Genomic DNA, 11,736 nt, shown 5'->3' on the forward strand with positions numbered 1-11,736 from the left:
TCTCATCCATAGCCTAGGATGTATTTTCTTTAAATCCACCAATCTCCTCTTTTACCATTACCTGCATTGTTTTTAAGAGAGCTCCTAGGTAGAAGTTTCATGATCTATTGCAAATGAAGTTATTCACTTTGGGAAAAGATTGCAATTCATCTGTTTATGGCCTGCTTTTCCAAGGAAATGTTTCTAGCATGGCTCTGGACCTGATGGTGTGGACGATTCCAGGCTTCTCTGAGTGGCACCCTACTTCAGGAGTCACGTACTCAGAGCAAAGATAAGCAGCAGCTGGAGGTCCTCCTGGCTCCTCTTCTGATCTAGAACAAGGCCATCCCAAACTGAGAAAATGTGAATCCCAGATCCCATCTTCTCCTCATGCTGCACCAAGGTAGGGCTTCCAGTTCACATATGGGAGATGGATAGAGGAAGAGAGCCTCTAACTCTCAACAGATGATTCGAGGCCAGAGGTAGCTTGAGCAAAATCAGAACCGTGACAGTCCTGTTCCTATTTGAAAGATAGGCCCCTGACTGTGAAGGATTGTTTGGTTACAGCATCTTCACATGGAATCTCAGCCTTACTGTAAGGGGTGGTTTATGGGAGGAAGTGATTCTCATTGAAATACACTGGCTCTTGCCTTTCTTAGAAACTTTCAAATAGATTTTATTGAATAGAAGTTTGCTTATTTGCTATTTGTCCTTATACCAGATCCAGAACAGTGCAATCATTATTTTTAAAAACTTGCAGAGGAATAGATAGCAGATTAGGGGATGGGTGCATTTTCCAGTTGCTCAGTGGCTTAGCAGGAGTATTGCTTCTCAGTGAGGTGGGTACAAGGGAATCCACTGAAATTCAATATCCAAGAGTAAGAAAACCATTGAGACAAACAAATTTAGGAAATCTGAACATAAGACAAAAAATAATAGGCTGAGGGTGCTGGCAATATTGGTTTACACAGATGGAAAGGGTGATACCAGCAGAAAGAGAAAGGGCACTGTGGAAACAATTTGGCACAGGAGAACCTGTGGAACAGAGAGGCAGTCTGATCTTAATTGAAACAGAGGCAGCTCAGCAAGCTGGTGTACATGCTTCATGTTTCTTGGCTGGTAAGCAGGGAGCTGAAGCAGGGAGCCATCTTAAAGTGGCTGTGCACAGGGTGAATTATATCCGCTGTTATGCAGTTGCAAGCTGAGAGGTACTGATGGTTCCAATTAACTCTTTATAATACTGAGTCTATTTGCTGAAGTTAAAAGCTACCAGCAACACAGTACTTATCCAAAGAACACACTCTTTAAAAAGGAAGAGGAATCCATCTCAACAGATGTCCAAGATTAAGACTTCAAGACCTCAGAAAACATGAGAAAATAGGCAAACAAGTCTCCCCCAATTTTTACATTGCCCCCAAAATGGAACCCACAGATATGACAGGAATGAAATTCCAGAGAAAGACTATAAAAATTATTAAAAATATAATAAGCTTAAAGAAGACCTAAGAAATGACTTAAGAAAGCAAGAAAAGGAGATGAAAAGTTTTAAATTCTACTTCCATTCTGAAAGATAGCTTTGCTAGATATAACAATCTTGGTTGGCAGTTGTTTTCGTTCAGAGTTTGGATTATTTCATTCCAAGCCCTTCTGGATTTTAGAGTGTGAACTGAGTTGTCAGAAATGAGTTTTACTAGTTTACCTCTAAATATGACTTGACATTTTTCTCTTGCAGTTTTCTCCATGTTTATTCGTTTCAATTATGGTATGTCTTAGAGAAGTTCTTTTTTTACATTATTTGGGGTTCTTTATTATTTGTATCCTGAATGTGTATGTCCACCTAATTCCTAAGGTTTGGAAAATTTTCTACCTATTATCATAACATTTACATTATAAATTTTCTACTATTATTATACTGAAAATATTCTTTTAAAAAATAAACAAGAGTGATAAACCTTTAGCCACATCAACCCAAAGAAAGAGTGAGAAGATCCAAAACAATGAAATTAGAGATGAAAAAGGAGGTATTACCACAGACAGTTCTGAAATTTAGAGGATCATTAGAGACTATTTTGAAAACTTATAGTTCAATAAATAAGAAATCAGGAAATATTGAAAATTTCTAGACACATATGACCTATCAAATTGAACTAAGAGGGTATAGAAAACATAAACAAACCAATATCAAGTAATGAGATTAAAACAGTAATAATTAGCCTTAGAATACAGGAAAACACAGGACCAGATGGATTCTCAAGTTCTACCAGACCTTTAAAAAAGATGCAAATTATCCTCAAATTATTCCATGAAATGGGAAGAGAACAACCCAAATTGAGTCTAGGCAACTATTACAACCCAGCATCAATCCCAGATAAACATAAATCTAGGAAGGAAGACATGAGACCAATATCCCTGATGAAAATAGATATAAAATTTCTTAATAAAATATTAGCAAATACTGTTAGATGTGGAGGTACAAACCTAATGACTTGAGAGGCTGAGGTAGGAAGATCAAAGTTTGAGGCCAACCTAGGCAACTTAGCAAGACCCTGTCTCATAATTAAAAATAAAAAGGATTCAAGGCATAGCTCAGTGGCAAAGTGCTCTTGGGTTCAATCCTCAGTATGTATAAATAAATAATAGGAAACCACATGCAAAAACGCATTAAGAGGATTGTACACTATGAACAAGTTTGATTCATCCCAGGGATGCAAGGTTGATTCAGTGTATGTAAATCAGTAAGTTTATTTCATCACATAAATATAGTCAAGGACAGAAATCATGTGATTATCCTAATGGATACAGAAAAATCTTTCTACCCATGTTCATGGATAGTCTGAATCAATATTGTCAAAATGGTTATATTACCAAAAGCAATCTATAGATTCAGTGCAATCCTCATCAAAATACCAATGACATTCTTCACAGAACTATAAAAAAAAATCCTATAAATTCATATGGACAAAAAAAAAAGACCCAGAATAGCCAAAGGAAACTTGAGGAGTAACAGAAATGCTGGAGAAGAGAGAAGATGGCAGAAGAGAATTAGGCAGTGATTCCTGATCTCTTCACAACATAGAAAGGAGGCAATGAAGGAAAAGCAGAATTGAGAAGTGGGTCACAAAATAAATACTCTACAACTCAATATTACAAAGTGTGAGACTTGGAGAGACTTGAAGATCAGTTACCATTGTAGAAGTTCGATTATGAAGCCTAATTTTGCTAGGTATTGTATTCTTGTTTGGCATCTGTTTTTTTTTTTTCTTTTCTTTCTTTCTAAGTTTGGCATATATTATTTCAAGTTCTTCTGGCTTTTAGGATGTGGGTGGAGAAATTTGAATTGGTTTACCTCTAAATGTAACCAAATATTTTTCTCTTGCAGCTTTTAAAATTGCATCCTTAATCTGTATGTTAGGCATTTTCATTTTATAATGTGTCTTGGAGTGGATCTATTGTGATTTTGTGTATTTGGAGTTCGACATGCTTCTTGTATTTAAATTTCTATCTCATTCTTAAGGTTTGGAATTTTTCTGCATTATTTCATTGAAGAGATTGTATATCCCTTTAGTTTGTATTTCAGAAACTTCATCTACCCTAATGGTGCTTAAATTTGGATTATTTATGTTATCCCAGATTTCTTGAATAGTCTGGTCATGGATTTTTTTAAACATCTTTTCTTTATGATCAATTGTATTTTCAAGATTATATATTCCATTTTCAAGGCATGGAAATCTATCTTCAAAGTGGTCTGATGTATTGGTGATAGTTTCCACTGAATTTTCAATTAGATTTATTGAGTCTTTTGTTTCCAGGATTTTTTTTGGGGGGTGGGGTTCTTTTTCAGATTCTGTCTTTATAGAAGTGATTTTCCACTTCTTGTATTTTCCCTATAATTTCACTCCTTCACTCCTTTCTAATTTTACTTCTTTTAAGTCTTAGAACATCATGTTCAACATCTCTAGTAATTAGGTAAATGCAAATAAAAACTACATCAAGATTTCATCTCATTCCAGTCAGAATGGCAATTATCAAGAATAAAAATAATAATAAATTTTGGCAAGGATGTGGGGGAAAAGGTACATTTGTACATTGTTGATGGGACTGCAGTTTTGTGCAGCCACTTTGGAAAGCAGTATGGAGATTCCTCAACAAACTAGGAATGGAACCACCGTAAGATCCAGCTACACTCCTTGGTATATACCCCGAAGATTTAAAATCAGCATATTATAGTGACACAGTTACATCAATATGCATAGCAGCACAATTTACAATAGCTAAGCTATGGAACCAACATAGGCACCCTTTAACAGATGAGCCTATAAAGAAAATATTAGATATATACACAATGGAGTATTACTCAGCCACAAAGAAAAACATAATTATGGCATATGCTGGTAAATAAATGAAGGAGACTAACATGCTAAGTGAAACAAACCAGTCCCCAAAAGCCAAAGGTCAAATGAATTTCTGGTATTTGAAAGCTAATCCAAAACAAGGGGTGAGGAATGAAAAAAAAAAAAAAGAAAGAGAAAGAACTAAAAGGGAATTTCTTCAAAATAGATCAGTAGACAAAGAAGATTGAGGAGGAGGAGGAAGATGGGACAGGAAAGGGGAGGACAGTAGAATGAATCTGACCCAACTTCTGTTTGTGCAAGCTGGAATGTGGCACAGTGAGTCCTAGCACTAGGTACATCCACACGATAATAATTTTTTAAAAAATGTGAATGGATTGAAGAGGGACCAGTGGAGTAGAGGAAGGGGAGTAGAGGGGAGTGGGGGAGTGCTGGTTATTGAATTGGCGAGGGTGTGTTCCGTGCTTCTTTGATTATGTTAAAGGTGTATCCTTGTGTTGTATATAACTAAAAACAATTTCTTTTTTTAAAAAGTTTACTCCCAACTAATATTGTATTCTACAAAGTTTACTCCCAACTACTTTTCTTCTACCAAGAAGTAATTTGAAGACTTGAACTCCCATTTTGACCTAGCTCACTGAGTCAATTCAGTCATGTCATAAAGTCAAAACACATCAATGAGGTTATACAAGGTCTCTGGCACATAAACCCTCAACATATAGCACGTGTCTACTTCCCTTCTCCCTCTGTACTCATTGATTTTAAAAGTCCTCAGGTTATTAGTTTGCTTGTAGCCTGAGCTCTTGGAAATTCAGCAAACCCTGAAGGCATTTTGTGAAAGTTGGCTTACTGTTTGGAATATTATTTGTGAGAAGAATTAACAAATTATTAGAAGATGAAAAGTGTTTCAGTGCTTTAGTAAAATCACAAATGAAATGCTGCCTCTCTGTGTAAATGCTCATTGACCTGAAGAAGCTCATACCACAGTGAGGATTGAAGCCAGTGCTCACACAGTGCTCCTCCAGTGAGATGAGATACAGTCCAGCCTCAAAGTGTAGGGACTTCCAGGTGAGGCTGAGAGAAATGCAGGGAGCCATTATTTTAAGTGTCATATTTGCTTCTGTGGTTGTCGGTGGCAAGAAATTGTTAAGGAAGAGTCTGCGTTGCTGTTGTGTAGCATCTTCTATTGCTTGTCCCAAGGAATGGAAAATGCAATTGTGTGTTGAGACACTATGTTTTCGACATGATCCCTATTGACATGATGGCGTCTTATGCAAAAATAGAAATTCTCAACCTGGATATTCTTTTACCATGGAACTGGGTAAGTGTGTGGAGAGGGAATTTTGAATATTGCACTTTTTTTGCCCATTTCCCTTGGCTTAAAGAAAGAAAGTAAAACAATTTTACTCTAAGTCTCCACTTTAGTATAAGGCTTAAAATTATTGGGAAAGACACATTTTCGTTAGAGAATGGAAGAAATCTACATTGATTTTGATTTTTGATGAAGGGGATTGATTAAGACAATGTCTTAACAGGAACCCTCTAATTCCACTCATTTCATTTTATTTATTACTTCATAATAAATAAAGAGGGATGAGAAAAGTGAAGAAGAATAGAAAGAACCTGACCAAACTTTCTTATAAACATACAGGAATATAGCACAGTGGATCCCGACAAGAAGTATATCCACAAAACACTAATTAAAAAAATAAAACCTATAAATAAATTATAGAAAGATCAGTAGAGTACAGGGAGGGGTACAGGGGGAGGGAGAAAGGAGGAGAAGGTGCTGGGAACTGAATTAGAACTAATTATAATCCATGATTTTGTGACTATGTTAAAATGTATCTTAATGTTATATACAACTAAAAAGAAAAATAATAATAAGAAAAAAATAATAAAAAAGAAGAAAAATGATAATAATAATAAGAAGAAAACATAATAAAGGAGCTCTGCCACCTAGTTTCTATTGTATTTATTTCAAGAGATATGCATATCACTTACTTCATTAACATTTTCCTTACTTAAAATGAAGTAGACTCGCTCTCTACAGGTTTATCATATATTTTTTTTCTTCAAACAGGACACTTTGAAAACAACACCCGGAACAAATCCTCTACGGCCTGACTCAATTGTCCTCAGCAGCATCAATTGGTATTTTCTGTGGATTTTACGATTGGCTATGAAGTAATAAATAAAATGACATGAGTGGAATTAGAGGGTTCCTGTTAAGACATTATCTTAATTTTTACTTAAATGTAAGAAGATGAAAGATTTGACAGAAAATAAAGTATACATTCTATAATACCCAGTTATGTGTATGTGTATGTGTGTGTGTGTGTGTATTTATATACATACATGATACATACATATGTATAAATGATATATATGTATTACCTCACTGACATTTGCAAATAAGAAATTATAATAAAATCAAATAATTGAAAGATATAGAATAATAATATATGCCAAAAACATGCTGTTATCAGAAGAAAATTTCAATACCATTTAATATCCTATAGTATTTAATAAAATAAATAATCTGAATATGCTCAATCATGTCCAATTTTATAGAATGTGATTCTTTCAAATTTTTAAATTTATTAAAACAAAGTAAATAAATTCATTGATTAATATTTAAATAACCCAATTATTTACATTGTTAATTTAAAATATCAAAATTGGAAAATTTAGATAAATACTACTTCATAAAATATAAAATTATTTGCATTATAGTTAAAAATAAAGTCTAAGAAGCAACAATCATTATTTAATAAATTTCACTTTTTACTTTTCTTATTGACATGAATAATTTATAGCAAGTATTTTCTGTAGTATATGTGTTATTAGGGTTATTTAAATAAGACAATTGAATCATATATGCATTTGAATTTAACTTTTTTATCTCACCTCATAATATTGCTTTTCTTTTTCTGAAATAAATTTATCAATGTTTTAAAATTGTTGATCCGTATAAAATTAGATATGGGCTATCTTGGCTAGTCTATTTGAAAATAAAATAAAATGTTTTTAAAAAGAGCAATGCTGAAGACATTGTAGTACTTCATCTCAATTATATTGCAGAGCTATCATAGCAAAAACAGCTGAGTATTGGCTTATAAATAGATGGAAACCAATGGAATAAATTAGAAAACAAATTCATATAAACAAAATCATATGATCATTGACAAAAGTGCCAAAAACAGAGTGGAGAAAAGATGGCCTTTTAAACAGTCTGGGAATATTGAATATTCATATTCAGGAGAGTGAAACTAGATAACTAGCACTGTCCCTGTGTAAAAATCAATTCAAAATGGACCAAAGTTCTTGGAATCAGATCAGAAACTATGAAAGTGCTGGAAGATAAGAGGATCAACACTCTGTCACATTGGTGTTGGTACTGACTTCCTTAACAAGATCCCCAAAGTGCAAGAAATAAAACCAAGAATCAATAAATGGGATGCCATCAAATTAAAAAACTTCTGCACAGCAAAATAAATAAGAGCATGAAAATAGAGCCCATGGAATGAAGAAAGTCTTTGCTAGCTACCTTCTGACAGGGGATTAATATCCAAAATATATAAATAACTAAAACATTTCACCACCCAAACACACACACACACACACACACACACAAACAGAGCGGAGGGTGGGGGAACTCCCTAATAACCCAACTGATAAATGGGCAAAAGATCTAAATAAATATTTTTCAGAAGAAAATATACAAATGGCTAGCAAACATGAAAAAAAAAAAACAGACACTGTTAGCAATCAGGAGATGAAAATCAAGAATGCACTGAGATTTCATTTCACTCTACTTAGAATGGCAATCTTCAATAATACAAGTAACAATAATTGCTGACAGGAATGTGAAAAAATACTATAGTTATACATAGTTGGTGGGACTGTAAATTAGTTAAACCACTTTGGAAAGCAGATGAAGATTCATCAAGAACCTAGGAATGGAATCACCACATGACCCAGATATCTCACTCCTTGGTTAAAAAATCTGAAATCAGCATCCTATAGTGATACTGGCACATCAATGATCATAACAGTGCAATTCACAATAGCCAAGTTATACAACCAGTCCAGGTACCAGTCAAAAGATGAATGAATAAAGAGAATATGGTACATACACACAGTGGTGTTTTACTCAGCCATAAAGAAGTATGAAATTATGTCATTTGCTGGTAAATGAATGAAACTGGAAAACACCATGCTAAGTGAAATAAGGTAGACTCAGAAAGTCAAAGGAGGATGTTTCCTCTCATATGTGGAAGCTAGAGAGAAAGAAAACGACAAAAAATGAGTATTAAAAAAAAACAGGTGGTAGGTGTGGGGACTCTCATGATAATAGAAAGAAGACCAGTAGAGTAGGGTAGAGGCAGGAGACTGAGAGGGAGAGAGGAGGACAGGGTATGAGCAGTACTGGGGAATGAGACTCTATCAAATTATGCTACATATATGCATGAATATATCACAATTAACCATATATATGTCTATATATAATTATAATTTGTATATATAAAATAACATATATACTAATTAAAGTAATAGCAAAAGAAGGCAGATCAGTAGATTAGAATAAGCAGATGGGGGAGGGAATAGGGGAGGGAAAGGGAAGGTACTGGATAATGAGATTGATCAAATTATATTATGTATACAAATGAATATGGTACAGTAAATCCCAGTATTATGTACAATTAGAATATACTGACAACAGTAAAATAAAAATCAATCAAGAAATAAAATAAATACAAGTTTTCCAGTTTCACTAGAGAGTAAGTCAGGTGAGTTTCTCATTTTGAAAATTAATCATAAACATATTGTTTACAACTCTATATGAATAAACAATTATCTCAAAATAAAAGTTTTGTGTAAAAATCATAGAATAACAACACAAGGAGTTTTGTAGGATAATTATTCATTCTATTTCTCTTGTTCCAAGAAAGCTTTATGTAGACCAGCAATTTCCTTCTCCTCTTCTTGATCTCATTCCCTTAATATAATGCAAATAAATAGTAGGTTGCTTTAAATAATGTGAGTGCTGTTTATATGATGATACTGTTTATTGATGATAAGTTAAAGGAGAAAATCATGGAATATATACGGAACGCCCAGCATCAAATATCTTCATCAATTGCTCTTTTTTAAAAAATAATTCAATTAAATATTTATTGAACAAATGCAGAATAAATGAATTTAGGGGTATTTTGACCTAAAGATGCAATAAACAAGTTATTTGGTTGGCAGTCACCTAAAGAATAAAGACTTGGCTGGGAGCAGAGGCGCACACCTGTAATCTCAGTGGTTTGGGAGGCTGAGGCAGGAGGATCCAGAGTTCAAAGCCAGTCTCAGTAAAAGCAAGGAACTAAGCCACTCAGTGAGACTCTTGTCTCTAAATAAAAAAATAAAATAAAACAATAAGGCTGGGGATGTGGCTCAGTGGTCAAATGCCCGAGTTCAATCCCCGGCCCCTCCAGCGCCCCCCCCACCTCCCCAAAAAAAAGAAAGAAGGAAGACTTGTTCAGTACTTCTTTGAAAGGCAGAACTTGAACCATGGAACAAATATAAGCAACCAACTGGATGCAGGAGAGTTGTACCAAGTGTATCACTTGTAACTGCTTTCTTACTCACACAAGGCATTGTACACTTAAACTTCCCCTTCTTCTAAAAGAAAATGTACAAACTTAGTATTTATGAACATCGCATTGGCAGGGAAAACCCGCCATTGCCAGCAAAGAATGTACTCACTATATTAAAAACAAACAAACAAACAAGCAAAAAACCCTAAAGCTAATGAACTAGTTTACTCAGAAAATGATCTATTTGCTCCTTAGCTATATTTCTATATCTGTTCGCGATTCTCCAGAGGCAAGGAGAAAAGAGTATATTTTCTCCAAAGAAGGTGGATCATAACCCCAGCAATTCAGGATCTGTCCTAAGCACAGTCCTGTCCAAGTACATTGCTGCGGCTATTAACCACTGGTGCAGGTGGGAGTGTGTGCCGGTGGGGAAGATGGCCCACAGCATTGCTGTACACCAAGCAGTGGAGCTTGAGTTACGAATCTCCAAGAAATATAAACTAACGGAGGAAAGGTTGATGGGCTCCAACCAAATTGTTAAATATTACAAGATGAGAATTGCTTTAACAACTGTTTAGCATAATATTTAAGGACAAAATATAAATGACATTTTAATATATGTATGTCATTACATACTCAGTAAGAAATACTGAAGTGCTTATAATCCATCCAGTAAATTGAAAATGAAAATTATAAATTTCTGTATTTGTCTTTGTACAGGATTCCCAAGTGGATGCTGGAATCAGAGTGGTACATCAATTTTCAAGGAAAGCCTCATCATCGGTCAGTCTGGCTAACTGCTGTTTATTGGGGATTGGTGGAACTGGGCCAGGCTCTGATAAGGAAATAAACCTGTTAAAGGAAACATCCAGCGACCCTACAACTGGCTTTCTGGGCAGAGTCATTCTCGTGGTGAAGTCAGCTTGCCATCTTTGTACCAATATACCTTGACAGCCTCTTCTACAGGAAGTCCAACGGGCTGCAAAATCATCAGCAATTTTTGAAATGTATGCTTGAGAGACAAGGGTGAAGGTACCTCTTGTTGCATCTGTAAGTGCTCACATAATTGGCTGGACATCTTGGACCCCTGGTGGGCACTAATAGTAATACAGATCCCAGGGAAATCTCACAGCCAGATTCTCTGTTCTTCTGACCAAATTACCCCAAATTCAGAATTTGCAGATTTTATAGCCCGTGGCATCCTTTCTCAAAGATATCTTGCATTATTCATGTCATTGTGGAGCAAATATAAAGCAAGAAGCTGACCATACCCTGGGAGCGTAGTAATTCCAACAGGAGCCTCAAGCGCCTGGTTCTCACACTGATCTGGCAACTTTTTGAAACTGAAGGCGTCTTCTGCCATCATTGCCACTGGCATCTTCCCGGGCAGTCTTTCAGCCCCATCTTCTGACTGTCAGACCTCTGACTGTCCCTATGGGCACCGTGCTGCGCTGCGATAACCCATCATTTGTTCTTTAAATTAATTAGTGACTGTTCAACTAATGAAGTAAAAGGAACCAGGTCAGTGTTAGTAGTGTTATAGCCTCAGGGTTTCTTCACCACTGTGATTCAAGTTCTCCTAATCCCTCACCAGCACCAGACATTTAAGAGTTCAGTAGCATAGCATGTGCCAAGGTCACTCAGAGACACTGCTAATATGGTTGTCATGGTCTGCTTAATGAAGGTGCTGTATAAAATGGGAAAGACAGGAGGACTGTTTTGTTCAGCGCCCCTGTGTATGTGCCCCTGGCAATCTGCTTTATCAAGATTCTTATTCCATGGCTGCTTTTCTTTTTTTTACTTTTGTGTCTGGCTTCAGA

General features: G+C 35.4%; 1 pseudogene; it reads right to left on the minus strand.

Annotated features, from left to right (window-relative positions):
• Nucleotides 1-10,671: 10,671 nt before the first annotated feature.
• Nucleotides 10,672-11,442, minus strand: LOC107140855 (annotated as a pseudogene).
• Between the last annotated feature and the right edge of the window lie 294 nt (nucleotides 11,443-11,736).

The sequence above is a fragment of the Marmota marmota genome, unplaced genomic scaffold (genome assembly GCF_001458135.2).
Source record: "Marmota marmota marmota unplaced genomic scaffold, marMar, whole genome shotgun sequence".
Taxonomy (NCBI): domain Eukaryota; kingdom Metazoa; phylum Chordata; class Mammalia; order Rodentia; family Sciuridae; genus Marmota; species Marmota marmota.